Here is a 10931-nt window from a genome sequence, read left to right on the forward strand (position 1 = left end):
ACAGTTACAAAACATAAATAATCTGGGGAACATACTCCCCAGCTTGCAGTTTTATAGCCTGTACAACATTTTCCTCTTTTTCACCCCGTGCTCCCCCCCCCCCCCCCCCCCCCCGCAACAAACAGCTCCTCAAATGTGGCTACGAACAGTCCCCACCATGCCTCAAAGCCCTCCGCTGACCCCTCAGTTTATACTTGATTTTCTCCAACGGGAAGTCGTACAGGTTCCCTAGCCAGGCCACCACACCCGCCGGTGTTGCCAACCGCCATGCCAGTAAAATTTTTCGCTGAGCAATCCGAGGCGAAGGCCACGACGTCGGCCTTCCTCCCCTCCATCAGCTCAGGTTTTTCCAATATCCCGAAAATCGCCACCATAGGGTCCGGCCCAACCTCCACCCCCAAAATCTTTGCTAGCATCCCGAACACTCCCGCCCAGTATCTCTCTAGCTTCTCACAGCTCCAGAACATATGTATGTGATTTGCTGCTCCCCGCCCACACTTTTCACACTGATCTGCCACTCCCTGCAAGAATCCACTCATCCTCGCCCGAGTTCATGCATCCTGTGTACCACCTTAAACTGTACCAAGCTCAAGCTCATCCTCGCACATGAGGAGGTCAAATTCACCCTATGCAGTGCCTCACTCTACACTCCCCAACCTATCTCTCCCCCCCCCCCCCAAACTCCTCCTCCTATTTCTCCTTGAACCTTACCCCTGCACCCCCAGCCACACATATATATCCCCGATCCTACCCCCCCTTCCACATCCGGAAGCAATAACCGTTCCAATAGGACATTCTTCGGCAGCCTGGGAAATCCTTTCCACACCTTCCGTGCAAAGTCCCTTAGAATCATAGAATTTACAGTGCAGAAGGAGGCCATTCGGCCCATCGAGTCTGCACCTGCCCTTACAAAGAGCACCATACTCAAACCCATGTCTCTACCCAATCCACCTAAACTGCACATCTTTGGACTGTGGGAGGAAACCGGAGCACCCGGAGGAAACTCACGCAGACACGGGGGGAATGTGCAGACTCCGCTCAGACAGTGACCCAAGCCGGGAATCGAACTTGGGACCCTGGAGCTGTGAAGCAATTCTGCTAACCACTATGTTACCGTGCTGCCCTTACTTACAAATACCTAAATTTGCTTCCTATCGGGAGCTCTACCCTCAGCTCCTCTTTGCTTGTGAACCCCTCTTCCAGATACAAATCCCTTGCCCTCACCAGCCCCATCTCTTTCCACTTTCTGTACATACCGCTGTCCCCTCCAGCTTAAACCCGTGGTTCTCACATAATGGCGCTAGCACCAACATCCCTTCTATCCTAAAATGTCTCCTCAGCTGGTTGCACACCTTAATTGTGGACTGTACCACGGGGCTCTCCGTATATCTCCTTGGTGCCAGCGGTATACGGACCCCCTACAGGACTCTTCCTCCCTCCTAACCTATTCTACCGCCTCACCTTCTCCACATTCGCTGCCCAATAGTTAATGCAGCAATTTGGTAGCACCCCTTTCTGCCTCTGACTCTGCAGCAGGGCCCTCTCACCCTTGGCACATTCTCCACCCGTACAAACTCCAAAATGACTGTATCCAACTTCCGAAAAAAGGCCTTTGGAATATAAATCGGAAGCGTCTGAAATATAAATAAGAACCTTGGTAGGACATTTATTTTCACAACTTGAACCCTCCTTGCCACTGTCAGGTGCACCTCCTAAAGTCCTCCCTTAATTCCTCCACCAACTTTGTTAAGTTCCACTGATGTGGCGTCGCCCATTCTCCCATTACCTGGACCCCCAATTACCTCAATCTATCCCTGGCTACCCTGAATGATAGCCACCTAAACTTGCTCTCTGACCCAACTCGTTCTTTGGAAATACCTCACTTTTCCCCACGTTCAACTTATTACCTGAGAAGGCCCCAAACCTCTCTGTTAGGCTCATAATCCTCCCCATACTCTCCAGCTGGTCTGACACATATAGTAGCAGGTCATCCGCATACAACGGCATCCGGTGCTCCCAGCTCCCCCTCCTAATCCCCTGCCACTCTACTGATCCATTAAGGGCCATCACCAAAGGCTCTATCACCAGCACAAACAATTATGACGACGGCGGGCACCCCTGCCTCGTTCCCCTGTGCAACCCTAAACTCCGTGATTTTACCTCATTAGCCCGTAAGCGCGCCACCGGTGCCAAGTACAACAGAAGCACCCATGTCACAAACTTGAGCCAAACCCAAACCCTCCCAGGACCTCAAACAGGTACCACCACTCCACTTGATCAAATGCCTTCTCAGTGTCCAGAGACACGACCACCTCTGGTACCCGTCCTCTCGAAGGCGTCATGATAACGTTCAATAATCGCCTTATGTTACACAAGAGTTGCCTGCCGTTTACAAAGCCTATTTGATCCTCTGCAACCATCCCCGGATACATCCTTCCCTCCTCCCCGCCACTAACTTAGCCAGCACTTTTACATCTGTGTTTAACAGTGATATGGGCCTGTATGACCCACATTCTAACGGGTCCTTTCATTTCTTTGGTATAAATGTAATCATCGCTTGTGTCATTGTCCCCCTTCTCTAGTGCCTCGCTAAGTGCCCCCAGTAGGTATTGTGTCAGTTCCGCTGCAAATTCCTTACAAAAGTCCGCCGGGTAGCTGTCCAGCCCCGGGGCCTTTCCCAACTTCATCCCTCTTATACTTTCCATTACCTCCCTCAGCCCTAAAGGCTCCTCTGGCGCCTGCCTCCTCTTCTCATCCAGCCATGGAAATTCCAGCTCGTCATAGCCCCCTCTTCAACCCCAGTTCCGCCTTATAGAGTTCTTCGTAATAACCCCTAAATGCCTTGTTTATCTTCCCTGGCCCCAACACCACCTTCTCCGTCTCTATTCATACCCCCGCAATTTCCCTGGACGCGGCTTACCTTCATAGCTGATGGGCCAACATGCGGCTTGCCTTCGCTCCATATTCATACTGCACCCCTCTCGCCCTCCATAGCTGCCCAACCGCCCTTCCCCTCGTCAATCTGTCGAACTGTCCCTGTAACCTTATCCTTTTATGCCAATCCAAACGCGGTGGCCGCCCTCGAATACTCCCTGTCCACCTCGACTATCTCGCCTAATAATCGTTCATACTACTCTTTCCTTTTCCTATCTCCATGCGCCTTGAATGAGATCGTCTCCCCCCCGAACCACCGCCTTCAATGCCTCCCAGAATGTGGCCGCCGATACCGCCCCATTTTAGTTCAACTCCACATAATCACCGATCACACCTTATCACAAAACTCTCCGTCAGTTAACAACCCCGAATCCAACCTCCATTCCGGCCTCTGCTCCCGTCCTGAACTAAGCCGAACCTCCACCCAGTGTGGCGCATGGTCCGAGATTACTATCCCCGCGTACTTTGTCCCCACCAACACATTGTGGCGCACCACGAAAAAAATTGATTCTGGAGTACCCCCATCCTCTCCTCGTTGATCTGTGTAAGAGGCTCCCCATGGACCTCCCCCTCAGCACCCAAGCAAAGACGCATCCAAAACCACAGGTCGCCGCCTCCAAAAAAATAAACACCACCACGGGCGGGGGGGGGGGGGGGGGGGGGGTGGGGGGGGGAACAGTTGCCCCTTACAATATTACCCCTGCAACAAATAGTCGACCCAATGAAAACACTCCACCTAGGAAGAAAAGAAGAAGAAAAAAATTCCAGTCCCCACACTACCCGTATCCACCGAACTCCATTGTGCCAGCTTCTCCTCCTCCCATTGAAGTTCAGTTCTCTCCCAATTTGTGCTCTTTAATGAAGTCATTGGCCGCCTCTGGGGTTTCAAAATGATACTCCTGGCCTTTAAAAGTCACCCACAATTTTGCCGGGTAGAGCACCCCGATGCTAACCTATCGTCGATAAAGCACCACCTTGGCCCTGTTGACTGTAGCACGCCTTTTTGCCAGTTCCGCCCAATGTCCTAGTATATTCGGACCTTGTTCCCCTCCCATTCATGGTTCTGTTTCTCCCTGGCCCACTGCAGGATCTTTTCCTTTTCCACAAACTTGTGGAGATTTACAATCACCGCCCGCAGCAGCTCCCCTGCTCTTGGCTTCTTCCTTGGAGATCTGTGCGCTTTATTCACCTCTGGGGCCTTCTCCAGCACCTCCTCCACCACCAGCCTCGCCAGCATTCTCGAGACGTGCCTCGTGGCACTTGTGCCTTCCACTCCTTCAGGCAGGCCGACGATATGCAGGTTCTGTCTTCATGACCTGTTTCCCTGCGCTTCCACCTTTGCTGTTAACACCTTGCAAAGGTCTCCCAGGAGCACCACATCCTCCAATGCCACCGAACACTGTGGTCCGACATCACCCTTTCCATCTCTCGAATCTGCGGCCTCCAAACACTTCTCAACCCTTTCCATCGAGCCCTTCAATGGTGCAACCGCCCCTTCGATGGCCTTTGATCGGTTCTCGTGCATTTCCTTTCTTTGTTGACGAACCTCTTCTCTGATAAAAGTCATCAACCTCTTCTCTGATAAAAGTCATCAACTGCGCCATCTGGGGCTTTCCAACTTGCACCGGTCCTTCCCCCTCCGCCATCTTTCCGATAACTGCTGCGCCACAGGTCTCGTTCAACTCCTTGGCCAGGTCTTTCACCTTCTGCCAGGTCTGGTAACCAGCAGACATGCCACTCCCGGGGGGACCTTCTCCTTCACTCCTTCAACTGCATTTTCCTGTTGAAAGTTTTCCCGTTTTCGGGTAAAAAACGCAGTTCTACGCCTTTGAGCAGGCGCTGCCCTGTGTGCGACTACACACTCCATGGCTGCCACCAGAAGTCTATCGAGGATAAGCTTTTTCAATATAATTTTTAAATGCCACATTTATTGTCGGCCAGGAGTCACCCAGAAATGGTGGTGGGACTATTTCTTGAATTGTTGCAGTCCTCGAGGTGATGGTGCTCCCACAATGCTGCTATGTGGGTCATTCCAAGACATCAAACCAGTGATAGCAAAGTGATGATGATTTTGTTGAAGCCAGAATGCTGTGACTTGAGGGGATAAATGGATAGTGGTATGGTCTCTCCAACATTGCTGCTCTTGCTGTTGAGGGAGCTGCTGTCAAATGCACCTTGGTGAGTTACTGTCAATTCTGCAGATCATATATATTGCGGCTTTGAGTTCCAGTAATGAAGAAAGTGGATATTTTTCCTCTAAATCCCATTGATCTTAGCTTGATTAGGACTCCTTGGTGCCACACTTAATCAAATTCTACCTTGATCTTCAAAGCAACTACTCTTACCTCTCCTCTATCAAACAACTCTGTTTCATGTTTGGATCCATGTGGTGCTTGGATTTCTGTTAACTGGTTTATTGGTGTGACATAATGGACTGCTTCAATCACCTTTTGGGGGAAGCCAATAGGACAACAATTAGCGGTGTAGACTTTGTCCTGCTTTTCCTGGACAGGATATATCTGGACAACCTTGCACACTATCCGGTAGATGGCAATGTCATAACAGCACTGAAATAGCTTAAATGGTGAACAGGTATTCAGCACTTGAGCCAGGATGTTGCCAGGATCCACAGCCTTGGCTGTGTCCACTGCACGAAACCACTTTTTAATGTCACAAGTGGTATGCCAAATTTGTTCAGCATTGGCACTTATGACGGTGGGGGTGTCAGGAGGAGGCTGAACATATTGTTCACTCACAGAAACCTTACTCTTCTATCTTTGCTCTTGTGATAGGCTGTAAACAATTGTGAGTGTTCATGGCCTCTCATGCTGGATTATTAACACAGGCTAATTAATTTAATTCAGTGAGTTAATTTATTTATATTTGCTAAATATATTCATGCTATAATGCAATGCAATCTCCAAAATGAACTGGATTTGAACCTTTACTCGGTGCACATATGCACACAGTCAGAAGAACTTCTGATAGCTACATTAAGAAGCCAGCTATTCTGAGAATTCACACAAATACAGCCGCTATTTACAGTAGGGTTCAAAGACATATTTCCACCTGTTGTCTGTATAGACCAAGCTGCCAAGCCAACCAAATTGAATAGAATGAATCCTAAGCAGGCAGTCAGGAGCTGTCATGGACTAAAATGAGCTTTTGCACACCATACTATTATATGGATTCACGACAGTGTGAAGAAGCAACCAGCAGTAACTAACATTTAAAGTGACTGGCAGGCTCATGTGAAAAGATGTTCATAAATATACATACATTTCGTCTTGTTAATGATGTAACGAAAACTGCCTGCCATAGACTCCAAAAAAAAAATCAGTTCGGAACATTCTAAATCTGGTATGTAATGAACAACACTCCATGCGACAAAACTAACATTTGGTACTAGATTGATGGATTATTCACTAGCTATATCTGACCTGGAATCGCTAGATGGTATACCAAAATTGCTCTCCTGTCAATTTGACGAATGCAAATTATCCACAAAAATTAAATTTAAAAATTATATGAATAAATGTAATGTTATAATAGTCTCGCAAGTTTTAAAATATGGATATAAGACTGATTATAATTGTGTTGTGTGTAACTTGTCGAAGGTAGTCATTTATGGCAGATATTTTCAAATCCAGTGTCGCGACCCGTGGGTGGGTTGCAGGCGTGTGTCGGGAGGGTTGCGGGGCAATGCGTCGCAGTATTCCCAATCGCGGGGCCATGCGTCAGGGCGTTCCCGATCGCGGGAAGTAGTTCCCAACGGCACAACCGACTTTTAAAAATGCCAGCGCAACTGGCTTTCAGAATGCCGGCTGTTCTGGAGGAACTTTAGGAGGAACTTCTTCACCCAAAGGGTTGTGAATCTATGGAATTCCTTGTCCAGTGAAGCAGTAGAGGCTCCTTCATTAAATATTTTTAAGATAAAGATAGATAGTTTTTTGAAGAATAAAGGGATTAAGGGTTATGGTGTTCGGGCCGGAAAGTGGAGCTGAGTCCACAAAAGATCAGCCACGATCTCATTGAATGGTGGAGCAGGCTCGAGGGGCCAGATGGCCTACTCCTGCTCCTAGTTCTTATGTTCTGCTCATGTATGCCCCCTCAGCTGTGCGCAGCCCGGAGATGTGTGCCCCCTCAGCTGTGCGCAGGCTCGGAGCCCAGCGGGGCAGAATGCCTCCTCCTGACATCTGTGCGCTGATCCAGGAGCAGATTTTTTTTGAAATCGCTAGAGTCTTCCTGCCTGGAGCAGGGGCAGAGAGAAGATCACGCATCCCATACGCTGACATTATGTGTTCTGGCCGTGAGAGAGATTCCTCCATTTTACAGCTGCCAGCAGTGCTGGTGTGATTTTCCAGGGCCTCTGGTGAACAACCCATGAAGAAGAAACTGAAAACAGGAACAAAGCAATATAAAGATGATTACTTGAGGTATGGGTGTATTAATTGTGCCACGGCAAATCAGGATTCCAATTTCCTGTGTGTAATATGCTGGGAAGCACTGACAAATTAAAGGTTAAAACGCTCAAAGGCATTTGAAGACTAAGCACGTCAAGTTTGAGGACAAACCTCTTGCTTTTTATCAATGGGTGCAGTGAGATCATGGGCGCAATTCAACGGAAACATTTCTAAGTTTATTTCTGGCAGGATTTTCTGGGAGTTTCCTGCCGGTGAGTTCCCCACCGCTATTCAATGACACTTAGTCATTTTTTTGGACCCTGGGAAGTTTCTCACCAGTTTAGCCCACACTTAGAATATTTTTCAGCACTAGGAAGCTGAACTCCGAGATCAGGCCACCATTTTGAAAGGGTGCCCCAATCTCTTAAGTCAGCTTGTGGTTTCCCCACACCCCCGACCCATGGGCAATGTCACCCCTCCACACACATGGGCATTACCCTACACCCCCCCCCCCCCCCGAAGTGAGGATACACTGCTATGGGGTCCTTGGGAGGCCCCTCTTCAGGCCCCATCACACCCCCTTACGCCCCCCCCTTCCAGGACACCCACCTGTCACCCCCCAACCTCTTAGAGGCCGCTACCTATCCCCCTTAATATCCCCCCCCCCACCATCCTTTCATGGGCATGGCCCCCTTGGCCTTGGAAGTGCCACTTGGGCACCCAGGCAATGTTCCTGCCAGCTTGGCCGTGCCACCTGGGAACCTCCACATTCCGGGGTGACAGTGCCAAGGTGCCAGCTGGGCAGTGCCAAGGTGTCCACGTTCCAGGAGGAGGGCCAGGAAGCCACCCTGCACTACTACTGACCACCATGGGGTCTCCAATAGGCCGGGAGACCCCCCAGGAGCTGTTCTGCCTGGTCCACGTTTGTGTCGACCAACGCTGAATGGCGTCTGTCTGCGGCCTCACTGGGGAGGCCGTTACATCCCGGGTAAGTTTGCCGAAGTCGTTTTAAATCGTGAATGCTGCCGGGAAATCCGCGGGAGGCCTCTCCCGGCACCCACCGGCCATACTGCGCTCGAGCTAGGGCGCAAAGCGGCTGGTGATCGTGCCCCTTAAATCAGCTGAAGTCAATATCAGAAGTGTAACACTGAATGACAAAACGAGTGTGATCGTGAGGACCAAGCAGGCTCATTTTCACATTAAATGGTGTGATGCGAAGCTCGGCTTGCCTGGGTCCCGAAGGATGGCCGGTAAAAATGGGTCCCGGGCAAAAATGTTTGAAAAACACTGATTTATGGAACAAAGTTTCAATTTCTGAGTTTTCTCCGAGGCATTTTTCTACAATACAAAAACCTTGTAACCCAACGTCATACCCCTTAAAATGTCCAATTCCTCCCTCAGCCCCAGGGGGTCCTCTAGCGCCTGACTCTTCTTCCAAATGCGGAAACTCCAGTTTGTCTGAGAACCATCCCATGTACGATGGGCAGCACGGTAGCACAAATGGATAGCACTGTGGCTTCACAGCACCAGGGTCCCAAGTTCGATTCCCTGCTCGGTCACTGTCTGTGAGGATTCTGCACGTTCTCCCCGTGTGTGCGTGGGTTTCCCTTGGGTGCTCCGGTTTCCTCCCACAGTCCAAAGACGTGCAGATTAGGTGGATTGGCCATGCTAAATTGCCCTTAGTGTCCAAAAAGATTGGAGGGGTGATTGGGTTACGGTGATAGGGTGGAACTGAGGGCTTAATGTGGGTCGGTGCAGACTCGATGGGCCGAATGGCCTCCTTCTGCATTGTATGTTCTATATGTCATGTGAGAGTACCTTTAAGACATGGATGTTTAAGCAATGTACCTTTACGAAAACAGTGATGTCAGAGAGTGGGTGAGGCTGAGCTCAGGTCAGCCATTTTGCAGTTTAGTTTTGCAGTTTGAAAAAGCAGCTTTTGTGTGTCTGTGTGTTTCCAGAGAGCTGCAGTTGCAGTTTGAAAAGAGCTTGGGGATTGTCTGTGTTTGCAGTGAGCTGGATCTCTGCCATAAAAGACCATCTGGATCATTTGGGTGATTTAAACTCATAATAGTAAAACCTTTAACCTGATGTGATTTTGTTTAAAGGTGTTCAGTCTCTTGGAAGTTTGAAGGAACATTTTAAGAAATTATTTACCGTTGCAATATTTTCTGAGTTATCTTTGAAGTAAGGGGTGTTAAAAGATCCAATGTTTATTTAAGATGTTAAGTTGAGTTCATAGAATAAACAGTGTTTTGGGTTTAAAAACCCACGTGTCCATAATTGTAATCCCACACCTAGGGCAAAAGCTCTTGTGCTAGGAAAAGCAACAAATCCATTAAAGGGAGAGGTTGATTGAACTCCATGATACATGTTGGGGTTCTGAAAATGCCTCGCCCATAACAATTGGGGGCTCGTCTGGGATAAAAGTCTATCTATTGGATTGGCTTTTGTGAACTTAAAGACAGTGAAGGATTGTTGCTTTTCCGGTGTGGTATTTTAATTTAAGTGGGGAGAGTGTTGTGAACAATGGCTCTTTCAAAGGCTCAGAAGTTTTTTGGGGTGGAGAATGTCACACCTAGTACTTTACGGACAGAAACGAAAAGCACACTGTTAGATTTGGCAAGAACATTGCAGTTAACATTACCTGACAAAATGCGAAAAGATGAGGTAATTATGGCAGTGGTTAAGCATTTAAAGTTGCCTGAGAGAGTTTGACTCATTGGAAATGGCAAAAATTCAGTTGCCAATTAAACAAATGGAACATGAGAAAGAATTAAAGCGGCTGGCATACGAGAGTGAGAGAGAGGAAAAAGAAAGAGAAAGAGAGAGCGAGGAAAAAGAAAGAGAGAGAGAGGAAACAGAAAAGGAGAGGGGAAAAAGAAGAAAAGAAAGAATAGCCCGAGCAGAAGAAAAAGAAAGGGAGATACAGATCAGGGAAAAAGATAAAGAGAGGGAGTTTGAACTTCAGAAAATGAAGTTCAAACATGCCAATGAGTTAAAATTGGCAGACGTTAAGGGAAATGTACAGTTGGATGATAGTGATGAGGATAGTGAGAAAGAGCGTCATAGTCGAAGGCTTGGTGGGAATCTATTTAAATATGTCCAAGCATTGCCGAGGTTTGACGAGGAGGAAGTGGAAGCCTTTTTCATTTCATTTGAGAAGGTAGCTAAACAAATGAAATGGCCACAGGACATGTGGGTGTTACTGATTCAAGCAAAGCTGGTAGGTAGAGCTAGTGAAGTGTTTGCATCACTACCGGAGGAGGTATCTGGAACGTATGAGGAGGTGAGAAATACATCTTAAGTGCATATGGGCTAGTGCCTGAAGCTTACAGACAAAGGTTTAGAAATTTAAGGAAAGAATTTGGTCAAAAATACATGGAGTTTGAAAGACTCAAACAGTGTAATTTTGATAGGTGGATAAGTGCTTTGAAAATAGACCAAACGTATGAAGCTCTCAGAGAAATTATACTTTTGGAGGAGTTTAAAAATTCAATTCCTGATGTAGTGAGAACACATGTGGAAGAACAGAGGGTTAAAACTGCGAGATTAGCAGCGGAAATGGCAGATGATTATGATTTAGTTCATAAA

Source organism: Scyliorhinus torazame, chromosome 1 (assembly GCF_047496885.1).
Source record: "Scyliorhinus torazame isolate Kashiwa2021f chromosome 1, sScyTor2.1, whole genome shotgun sequence".
NCBI lineage: Eukaryota > Metazoa > Chordata > Chondrichthyes > Carcharhiniformes > Scyliorhinidae > Scyliorhinus > Scyliorhinus torazame.